General features: G+C 36.2%; 1 long non-coding RNA gene across 1 annotated transcript; it reads left to right on the forward strand.

The window, feature by feature from the left end:
• Positions 1 to 6,820: 6,820 nt before the first annotated feature.
• Positions 6,821 to 8,260, forward strand: LOC104656724. Its single transcript, XR_747171.2, has 2 exons — positions 6,821 to 7,473; positions 7,870 to 8,260. It is a non-coding gene; the product is annotated as an uncharacterized LOC104656724 (long non-coding RNA).
• The last annotated feature ends 3,422 nt before the right edge of the window (positions 8,261 to 11,682 follow it).

Raw genomic sequence — 11,682 nt, forward strand, 5'->3', positions numbered from 1 at the left:
ATCTGAGATTTTTCTCACTGAAATTAAGTTAACTATTTTTCATGTTTTGAACAAATTTTCCTATGAGATTAATACCAATTCATTATTTTATTATACTTGATATACATATCTATTTTTATTAATGTATCTGTGTTACTCGATTTCTAATCCCTAGTTCAGGTTTGATGCGCACACAGAGATAATTCTAAAGATCTGCAAAACTCAAAATCATACTTGTTTAGATTGCTGAGAAATCAGAACTCTGATGTTTTTCAGATAGCTGCAAATCTTGAAAAATCAATTAGCAGCAAACACCAAATGTCAGAGACCTATCTGTTGTACATACTGGGTATGAAAATGAAACAAGGTTTTCTTAATCCAGTCTGTCACTGATGGACATTTGGGTTGATTCCAAGTCTTTGCTATTGTGAATAGTGCCGCAATAAATATACGTGTGCAGGTGTCTTTGTAGTAGAATAATTTATAATCCTTTGGGTATATACCCAGTAGTGGGATGGCTGGGTCATATGGTACATCTAGTTCTAGATCCTTGAGGAATCGCCATACTGAAAATGTGGCACATATACACCATGGAATACTATGCAGCCATAAAAAAGGATGAGTTTGTGTCCTTTGTAGGAACATGGATGCAGCTGGAAACCATCATTCTCAGCAAACTATCGCAAGAACAGAAAACCAAACACCACATGTTCTCACTCATAGGTGGGAACTGAACAATGAGATCACTTGGACTCGGGAAGAGGAACATCACACACTGGGGCCTATCACGGGGAGGTGGGAGCGGGGAGGGATTGCATTGGGAGTTATACCTGATGTAAATGACGAGTTGATGGGTACTGACGAGTTGATGGGTGCAGCACACCAACATGGTATGTAACAAACCTGCACGTTATGCACATGTACCCTAGAACTTAAAGTATAATTAAAAAAAAATTAAAATTAAAAAAAAAAGAAAATGAAACAAGGTTTTTAAAACTTTCAGACAACCCAGTTTCCTACCACCTATTAATAGCACATATTGGAACACACAGCCAAAGTTGAGTATCCAGTAACATAACAATAGTTCATGATACCTCAGGAGGCCTTTGTCAGAAATGTGTTGAATAGAATCTCTTGGAAAACCAACAAGTGGAATAATGGAAAAAAGACATGACAGGGGATAAAACCCATGAAAGGAAGAAGATGTAGAAGTTAATGCAACAAATCTGTTGTAGAAAAGGGAGGTGAGAAGACCAAAGTTAATGGACAAATTTTAATTCAAGGTCAAGACAGTGAAACTTGGTCTCAGAAGCAATCTGGTACCTGAGAGTAGCTGCTAAAGTGAAACTGAATGGTTCAGACTACCTTTCCAACCGAATGTAGCTGGATCCCTTCACACTCAGCCGCAAGAATAGGCAAATGTCACACACAGTGACAATCTGCTAACGTCTTCCCAGACAACCCAAAAGTTTCAAGATAATTTGCAGGTAGTGAAATTTAGTGAGTAAAATTCTGTTCTTCCTGAATTCAATAATATGGTGTCATTCATTGTAAGGTCAAAATTGGCTGTGGGTAAAAAAATGGCATAATCTCACTCAACCTAACAGTGAGATTTCTTCTCCATATTCAAGATAGTTAATATATCAACATATGACTTTTATGTTATAATATCAAAATAGAAAAATATCCTTACAGAGCAATTAAGCAATTCACTTATTCGGTTGAGTTTGTTTTTTCTTCTAACTTTTGGGGCTCCCTTAAAAATATGTTATTTTTAATATTTGTACATTATATATATATATATATATATATATGTATATATATATATTTATAGGGTACACAAGATATTTTGATACAAGCATACAATGTGTAATAATCACATCAGGGTAAATTGTGCCTTCATCACCTCAATTGTTTATTTCTCTGTGTTGCAAACGTTACAATTATATTGTATTGTTATTTTAAAATGTACAATAAATTCTTGTTAGATGTAGTTACCCTATTGTGCTATCAAATACTAGATATTATTCATTCTATCTAACTATATTTTTATACTCATTAACTATCTGCACTTTCCTCACTCTACTACCCTTCCCAGATTCTGATAACCATCATTCTACTCTCTAACTCCAAGAGTTCAATTGTTTTACTTTATAGCTCCCACAAATGCGTGCTATTATGTGAAGTTTGTCTTTCTGTACCTGGCTTATTTCACATCACTTAATGTCAGCCAGTTCCATCAATGTTGTTGCAAATGACAAGATCTCTTTTTTTTTTTTTTTTTTTTATGGCCGAATAGTATTTCGCTGTGTAAATGTACCGTGTTTTCTTTTTCCATTCATCCGTTGATGGACACTTAGGTTGATTCCAAATCTTGGCTTTTGTGAATAGTGCTGCAGTAAACGTGGGAGTGCAGATACCTAATCAAAATTATGATGAGATATCATCTCACTCCAATTAAAATGGCTTTTATCCAAAAGATAGGCAATAAAGAATGCTAGTGAGAACGTAGAGAAAAGGGAACCCTCATACACTGTTGGGAATGTAAATTTGTATAGCCACTATGAAGAACAGTATGGAGGTTCCTTGAAAAGCTAAAAATAGAACTGCAATGTGATTTGGCAGTCCCACTGCTAGATATATAACCCAAAGGAAATCAGTATATTAATACCACATCTTTATATTAGTTTTTATTACACATTTCAACAAATGGTCTCAAGAGAGTTTCAGGGGAATTTAAAGAAATAACAGGCTGAAGCGATGGGTTCTTTTTGTGGATCAAGATTATCTGAAATTTGCAATTTTCCATGAGTATTGTAAAGTTTCTCATCAAGGCCAAACAGGCCAACAATTCCCATTTATCCAAGAGGGTCAAAATAACTATATTTTAAAGAGATAGAGCATAAAATTTGGGCAAGTTTTACATTTTAAGCAGAATGTTATATCTATGTGTGTTTTTACACTTTGGATCCCTAAACTAGTGAAGAGGATTGGAGAGCAGTCAAGTTGGCTGTAGGAAGAAATAATGTTAGACCAATCTAATTTTCTTTTGTGACAGAGTCACTAGCTTTGTAGATGGGAAAAGCAATAGGTGCAATATATCTTTCCTTCAGGAAGGCTTTGACTTTGCTCCCCAAGATGTGCTCGTAAACAAGCCAGAAAAATGTGGTTGTTTATTTATGTCAGATGTCAGTTGTGTGGCGGTTCAAGAGACTACTTATGAATGATTCAGAGTCAACATATGGGAGCCCATTTAGTGGCTCTCCAAGTTTGGCTACAGTTCAAAATGTAGAACAATGGCACCTCATACTCTCTTACAATTCTGGATGATTTGCTGATGACTTAGAAAAGTGATTGACCTTAACTTCAGTCGATGGAGTTTGAGCAGAATGAATTCAATTATTTTTGTAATAATAGCTTTATGAAAATAGAGGGGAAGAGTTATTTTAAGGAGAAAAATGGAGAGAAATCTTTAGTTTAATTGTCTCTCTCCAAAAGATATGCTTACCTCTTAACTCTTAGTAACTGAGAATGTGACCTTAATGGATATTCAGATATAATTAAGTTAATATAAAGTTATTAGGATAAACACTAATTCAATATGACTACTGTCCTTATAAGAAGAGGAAAATGTCATATGATGACAGAGATGGCTCAGGGAAAAACGCCATATAATGGCACAGGGAGAGACTGGAGTGACGCAGCTGCAAGTCAAGTCAAGGAACACCAAGGTTTGATGAGCATCATCGGAAGCTAAAAAAAAAAAGCAAAAAAAAAAAAAAAAAAAAAAAAAAAGATCTGCCTAGAGCCTCAGAGGGAGCAATGCCTTACTGACACATTAATTTCAGACTTCTGGTCTCCACAACTATGGGAGAATAAATTTTTATTATTTTAAGCTGCCTAATATTTGGTACTTTGTTACAGTGATCTTAAGAAACTAATGCAATGACCCAGAGCATGTACCACCAAAGGAAGTTGTGGGTATGAGGATGCATCGATGAAACAACAGAGATCCAGGGGTGATTCAGGACCAATTACTTATTATCTATGACAATAGACCAAACATTGCACTCGAATAGGCCTTAGTTTTCTGCATTTTTTAAAGGAGATATGCTGGAGTAGAATGTAGTTAGATCACATTTTCATAAACAGTATTCTGTTGGGTGTATCCTTCTCCAGAAACAAATGCTTACCTTTATAAAATTTTGCATAACATTTTAGGCACTGCACAGCCCTTTTGCAGCCCAGCACATGATCCCCAGTTTAGATTTTCTGCATGAAACCATGCTGCCTTAGAAGCAAGCCACTCTGTGGTGATATTCTCTATCACCTTATCATGGCAGAAATAACCAGTAAATTAACAGGAAGAAACAGAGTCCTTAATGTATTTAATCTTCTGCCCTTTACCACCTCTCTAACCAGACATATTGTCCAACGTCCTGGACAAGTTCTATGTCCACTACAAAGCTTTTCTTTGCACTGTTTTACTGCCCTATCTTTAATCTTTATTATTAGAACTTCATGGTATAACACTTGATTACTTGTATCTCCAGGAATTATTTAATATTTTCCTTGCTTATGCAAATAGAATATGAAATATGGCCCCTTGAATGATGAAAGGATGGCAAGGATGAAAAAGCAAAAACCACACACACATACACACACACACCCACACCCACACCCACACCCACACACACACACACACAGGTTGAGAAACCCTCACACCTATAATCATTAATTATGGGAACCCCTGCTCAGGATTTTAATTCCAGCTTTGGTCTTCCTAAACATCAATGTATGGTAGGTGGTGGTAAATATTTCCTTCCCTATTCAAATGAGAAGCGCAGAGAAAGGGATGGAGGAAAGGAGAGAGAGGAAGAAAGAAAAGAGTGAGCTTGAGTATTGTGATTGTTATTTGTAACCTTCAAGACAGACGAAATGAAATATGTGGACACACTTTAATGCGGAAGGAGGAGGGTTATAAAAATCATCCTCATCGTGGTTAGTTTAACATTTTTAAATTAAATTATGGATCATCATTACACATAAGCTTTAATAACAGGCTTGATAACCACCAGTGTGGATGATGAGGACACAGGTACACCCCTGAAATCCTTTCAAAGCGCCAACCATATAGAAAAAATCATTACACTCTCAAAAGTAACAACGCCAAAACCAAGTCTCAAAGATTGAGCAGATAATTCCATGGAGGCCTGTTCAGAGCACCTCCCTCAGTTATAGTAAATTTCCTTTCACATGATGTTTATTTCTTTGTCAGATATTTATAGCCCTAATACCAAAAGTCCATTGAACATCAACCATTGATACAGTAACATAAAGCAGATTTATATATTCAGCCTGTCCAGTACTCTATTGGGAAAGGAAGGCATTGCTCAACATAATAGCCTCCATTCTTAAGAGATATTCATTTTAAAATGTTGTCTTATAAATACAAGATGAGTTGAGACTTGTGTGCTCTAAATATTTTAAGAGATTTATGTTTGCATTAACTGACCTTTTAATCAAACTTCAATGCATTACTACCACTGCAGAGGTTTCAGGAAGAAAAATACTACTTGCTGCTTTCAAAGTTAAAAGTTTTCTAGTAGAAAAGAAGTGTAAAAAGTTATTAGAAGAGGATATTATGAACATATTGGCAGACTTGTTATTTGTAGAAAATATTCCTACATTAAATTATAGTGTGGATTTAAAAAAAACTTTCTTATTATTGCTTTATCTTGAATACTTTATGACAGTACTGTAAATTTGCATATCTGCATTTGTGTGTTGTTAAAAAATATGTAATATCTTACCTGCCTGGCCTCTATTTGCATATTTTATTTTTATTGGGTGTATTTCATCTAAAATATTGGCAGTGTCTTCAAGAACTAGAACATCTGGGGCTGGGCATGGTGGCTCAAACCTTTAATGCAGGCATTTTGGGACGCCAAGGTGGGCAGATGACTTGAGCCCAGGAGTTCAAGACCAGCCTGGGCAAGATTATTTCCACTTTCTCAGCATCCATTTATTCCTCAACCCATTATAATCTGAACCCAGTCTCCAACCACTGCCTGCAATCTCTCTTCCTCCAGTCCATAATGACTAAATATATGAATGGCTTTTTATTTATTTTGTTGGCTTTGTCAGTGCATTGAGTCATAGGTAAACAAATTTGGGAGAACATAGATATTGCCATATATAGTGTTTTCAAACTTTTTTAATCAATGAAACTTTCTTAAATGTTATTCAGATGCCCAATATAGATGTGGGGCTGACATAAATGAACTGAGATGGGGCTACATTGTACTAACATATTTGAATGCCAGTTTAAAAAATTCCTGACTTATAAAGGCTTTAAAAGCAAGGATATCATTTTTGTAATTATATAACAAGATTGAGTTAGGTTGCCACTGATAGTGGTTTAGTTTCTGTTGTTCTTGAACTGGTAATGAAAATGGTGATGCAGCCATAAGCACTGGGTCCACTGTTCTAAGCAAAAAGCTGGTAGAAGATAAGAAAGGAGTGGACAGTCATTCTACTTGACCTCGTTAATTACCAGAAAAGCAAAACCTTTCCTAGAAGTCCTTCCTGCAGTCAGCCCCTTAAATACAGAAGAGCTCAGATGGCCAACCCTAGCTCCTTCAGTTGGCCAATCCTAGCTCCTTCAGCTGGCCAATCCTAGCTCTTTCAGTTGGCCAATCCTAGCTCCTTCAGCTGGCCAATCCTAGCTCTTTCAGTCGGCCAACCCTAGCTCCTAGGCAGCCTGAGAGAGAACAGGCTTGTCATAATGGGCCAGGTGAGTTTTGATTCATTGCTTGGGGACAGAAGAACTCTGAACAAATCAAGGTTCTATCAGCAATAAATAAGGGAGGCTCTAAGATATTGAGGAACCATCTAATGTTATTTATACTACCTACTTTCTAATCTGCCTCATCTACTCACCTTCCTCTTTCTCTTCCTGTGATCTTAGACAGTGCATGGAAGAAATTTTTTTGATGAAGACAATTGTCTATTTTACTTAAAATCATTTTTTTAGCTAGTGGTATGTCTCGAACACTTTCCTGATAGTTCATTGAGATAAAGTCATAACTTTTTTTTCTTTCTTTGCTACTCTTACTCATTGCCCCATTGGGATTGACTGCAAATTGCCATTTTCTATAGAAAGAATCAGTAATCCTTTCTACACAGTGGCCTTGGTGATTTCAGAACTTTAAGAATATTTAAAATACTCAACTTCTTTCTCCAAAAACTGGTGACTTCCTGCTGCTGAGCTCCTGAAAGTTTTTGAGAAGAAAGTTGAAAGGTTGAAAATGGTGCTGTGTTTATTTGAATATCTAAAGGGTAAACTCCAAGCTACTTATCTGAAAACAAATATTCTCTGAATCCTGTAGAGTAAAGAAGTATAACTTGACATTTCTTCTGCAAGAAAAAAAACAAGAAGATGGTGACTTTCAAGACCTCAGTCAATGACTAAAGCTCTGTGATCACAGTGAGGTACAGTGTCTGAACTAAACATTTTCTTTAAATATTTTAGTAATTTAGAACTGATATTCAATGTATATCATGAAACAGAAAGACCAGATAAGCTATAATATGAAAGCAATATAATTCAAATTAAATGGAAGAACACATAATAAAATACAAAACTTCTCAAAAAAATCTCCATTATGCCTGTTTGTAGCAGTATATATTCCTAACTGTATTAATGTATAATAGTTAATACAAATCATAAAGCATATAATAAAAATTAATGTAATTTAGTATTCTCTTTGGTAATAATATCATTTGTTGAGTAGTTAATGAAATTATAAGTGCAAGTTCAGAAAAATTTTAAGCTCTGTTTTTTAAAAAAAACACAAATACTCATTATTCTTGGTATTATGTGTTCAGCACATTACCGCGGTAACCAGGGCAGTAATGTCAAGACAAAGGTCAGGGTTGGCTTTAAGAAAGAAGCCTGAGAACGGGAATTATGTAGAGGCCAGAAAATCAGTGTCTACATGCTAAAGGCAATTTTCAGGAACAAGTACTAGGAGCAGATCAACAAAACAAATAAGATCAACAAAACAAATAAGGAAGGTGGTTTTGTGAACGCGGAAGGGCAATGGTTAGAAGTTGTGGTGCCACTTTGTTCAACCTTATCTGCTTGGAAGTTTTTCTCCCACACCATTCAAACCCTTTACTGAACCAAACTTTTGTACAGGCTGCAGCCAAGAGGGGCTGTATTATGACTTTCTTGGACCTTTTCATCCACAAAGAAACATTAAAAATTGTATTTCATTACTTAATGTTCTAATTGTGTTTTCTCAAATTCTGTATTTGTCTATTTGGCATCGATTCTTCACAAGGCCAATATTGAATTTATAATATTTTATTATTATCTATATTCTTGTTGTTCTGGCATTTGGGAGCCTTGTAGACCACGAAGAAACTCCTTCTCCCAGGGCTAGCTAATTCCTAAAGATAATAACAATTTGCCTAGGAATGCAGGCCTTTCATATGCAAACCAGCCAATCCATTAATTACTTCCTTATCTAACTCTCACACACCAAGCCAATGTTTGCCCTGACTTAAATTATCCCAGGGCCAAGTATCACTCAGATGGAGGCCATCCTTATAGCTCAAAGTCCAGCCAGAATTTTCAAAGCAAGCCTGTTTTAAACTGTTTGCTCTGCCCTGTTTTTCCTATGGGAAATCCAATAAAGCCTGTGGTCTAATGCTTTCTCCTTGCTCCTTTCTGCCTTCTGACTGACACCCATGCCTTCTCTGTGTCCCTGTATAGCATGAGATGACCCCTCTCTGAGCCCTTTGAGTATGATAAACTTCTTTCTTTCAAACCTCCTTCTCATTTCCTCCTATAATACACGGTCTTTACCAACCATATCATATACAACATTCAAATTCTCAGAATATTGAGTTGGAATAAATATATTGACATTATGCATTATGCATTAAAACATTTAAAAATCTGAAGTTCATTTTTTTTTCTGATTTTAGAAGAAATTAAAATGTTCTTATGGGTCCATAAAAGTATCATAGGCCTTTGACGGTAGTTCATGTGTGCTTAGTGGATAAATTGACTGTGGAGTCAGAGATAACTTGCTCTTGCTGACATCCTTGTAAGCTCTTGAGAAACTGAATTAGAAACAGACAATGGTCAGTCTATGTGTAATAAACAGAACTCTGACCCACAGACTCTGCAGCAATCATTGCAGGAAACCAGTTACAATCTCTTAAGATTGGTTCAGAATGGTCACGATTTGGTCAACAACTGCCAGCCTCCCTATTTTTCATCTTTTTTTTTTCTTTTTTCCGTTTCAGAACCCACCAGAGAAAGCTAAATATGGTCCCCAAACCAATCACAGAAGATGTCTCGCTCTTGGCTAGCCTACCTGCATTGACTCCAGTGCCGTCATGACAATGCCTCAATTGGAACATGTCTAACACCTTTCCTTTTCTCCACTCCAAAGCTTTCCCACTGCTTTGTCTGACTTTCAGCCTCTGCCAAATTGAAGTGGTGGCACTGATGCCCTTGCTGTAGCAAGCTCTGAATACATGGCTTATGTTTGTTTTCATTTGGATAGTCTTTATTTCCACATGCCCTATCTTCCTTGAGGTTTTCAGTTAGGACACTTTCTTCCCGCTGAAAGCCACCTATCCTATACATCTTCTAAAGAAAATGTTGATAGTGTGTTCCACGATGAAAAACAGATAATCCAATGAGTTTATCTATAAAAATGTAAAAATACAAAATTTCTAAATGTCTATGCTTCTTTTTCAGACAAAATTCTTACATTAAAGCCAGAAACACAGGAATCTCATTTTCTAAATATTTTCTTTATCCTAAGAAAACACAAAAAAGTGAATGAGTTAAGTGTAGACTAGCAGCCCCAGCACAAGTATCACCTGGGACCAAGTTAGAAATGCACAATTTTGGCTCCCACTGCAGAGCTGCTCTGGAGATCCTGAGGCACTTTGAGAGCCATGGCTCTGAAGCAGACTATGCTGGATAGGCTCTTGAAATTCTCTGAGGCTTACTTTCTTCATATACATAAAATGTAGTTAGGAATTCCTTGTGTCCAAATTTAAAGGTTTGTTGTGAGGATCAAGTTATTAATGTCCTGAAAACATGTTTTCATGATGCTTTCTGTGAAGAAAGAAAAGATGAACTCTGCTATATAATATTGTTAAAGTCTTTAAGAGAGGACTTGGTTTTTATTTTAGACAAGCAATTGAAGGTAGATGGGATTTAAGTTAGTTTTAAAAAGGGAAATGACATTCTAGTTGAGAAGAAAGGATATTGTCAATCACTGTACCTCCTTCCTAGCTCTTTAAATATGGCTAGCTCCAGATTGCATATGACGATGATTCTAAAGTTAAGTCCTAGAAGCTATGGTGGATAAGTCACTCATACATAACACTTATTAGGTCAGTCACTTAATAGCTGTGTTTCATTGAACGAATTTTTCATCCTGCTTGAAATTTTGTCTTCTTGTCTGTCAAATGAGAATAGGAGTGCGTATGAGGCTATACAAGAAGCATGGCTGGAGAGGCCTCAAGAAACTTAAAATGATCGAAGAAGGCGAAGTGGAGGCATGTCTCACATGACTGGAGCAGTAGAAAGAGAGGGAAGGGGGAGGTGCTACACACTTTTAAACGATCAGATCCCATGAGAACTCACTATCATGAGAACACCATAGGGGAAATCTGCCCCCATGATCCAGTCACCTCACACCTCCCACCTCCCACCAGGTCCCTCCTCTAACACTGGGGATTACAATTCAACATGAGATTTGGGCAGGGACATAAAACCCTATCAGAGTGAAAATATTTACCTCACAGTGTGGCTATAAGCAGTAATTGAGATCACTTATATGACACATTCTTCCCAAGAAATATTAGCAGGAAAAATAAGAATAAGATATTAATTTTTTTTTTCTGTTGCACTGATCTACGCTTTGAGAATTGTAATTTGACTTAAGTTCCTCTCAGATGGTATTATGGGACTATTCTTATTGTTGAGTTTGCATCAATAATTAGCTCCTATGTTGACTCTGGTATCTGGTATCTGCGATTACCCTCTCCTTTTTTTAGGATGCTTTGATAATTGCCATGCTCAAATATTCCTTTGCTGAGACCTGGATTGCAGCCCCATGAGACTCTTAGGCAGAGGAAACAGCCAAGCCATGCCCAGATGCCTGACACACAGAGACTGTCAGATAATAAACTGTGGTTTTAAGTGGCTAACTTGGTAGCAATTTGTTGTACAGCAATAGAAACCTAATACTCCATGTTAAACAAAATATGGAGGGAGTCATTTTATCATGAATGCTTTAATACCCTTCTTACCTAATTTTTAAAAAGATGTCTTAACCTGTTTTTTACACACATTTATTATTATGGCTGTAGAGTTGCATAGTTTGCTTTATTACTATTTCCATTACAAAAACAATTAACAACTTATGCCTAATGGAATTATAATGGTGTATTTTAAGGCATGTGACCCTTCATGGTAAAGAATTAGGGATTTCTAGTTAAACATGGTTAAGTGAACATATGTTTTTTATGTCTGCTTAATCAAGAAACTCACTACAATAGTAACAAAAAATAAAACAGGCATAAATCTAAAAGGAGCTAAAGAATGGGGAAAGTGGCAGTACTAGGTAAAGACTCCAATTACAATTTTGATATTGGAAATGCAAA

Source organism: Rhinopithecus roxellana, chromosome 21 (genome assembly GCF_007565055.1).
Source record: "Rhinopithecus roxellana isolate Shanxi Qingling chromosome 21, ASM756505v1, whole genome shotgun sequence".
In the NCBI taxonomy this organism is placed as follows: domain Eukaryota; kingdom Metazoa; phylum Chordata; class Mammalia; order Primates; family Cercopithecidae; genus Rhinopithecus; species Rhinopithecus roxellana.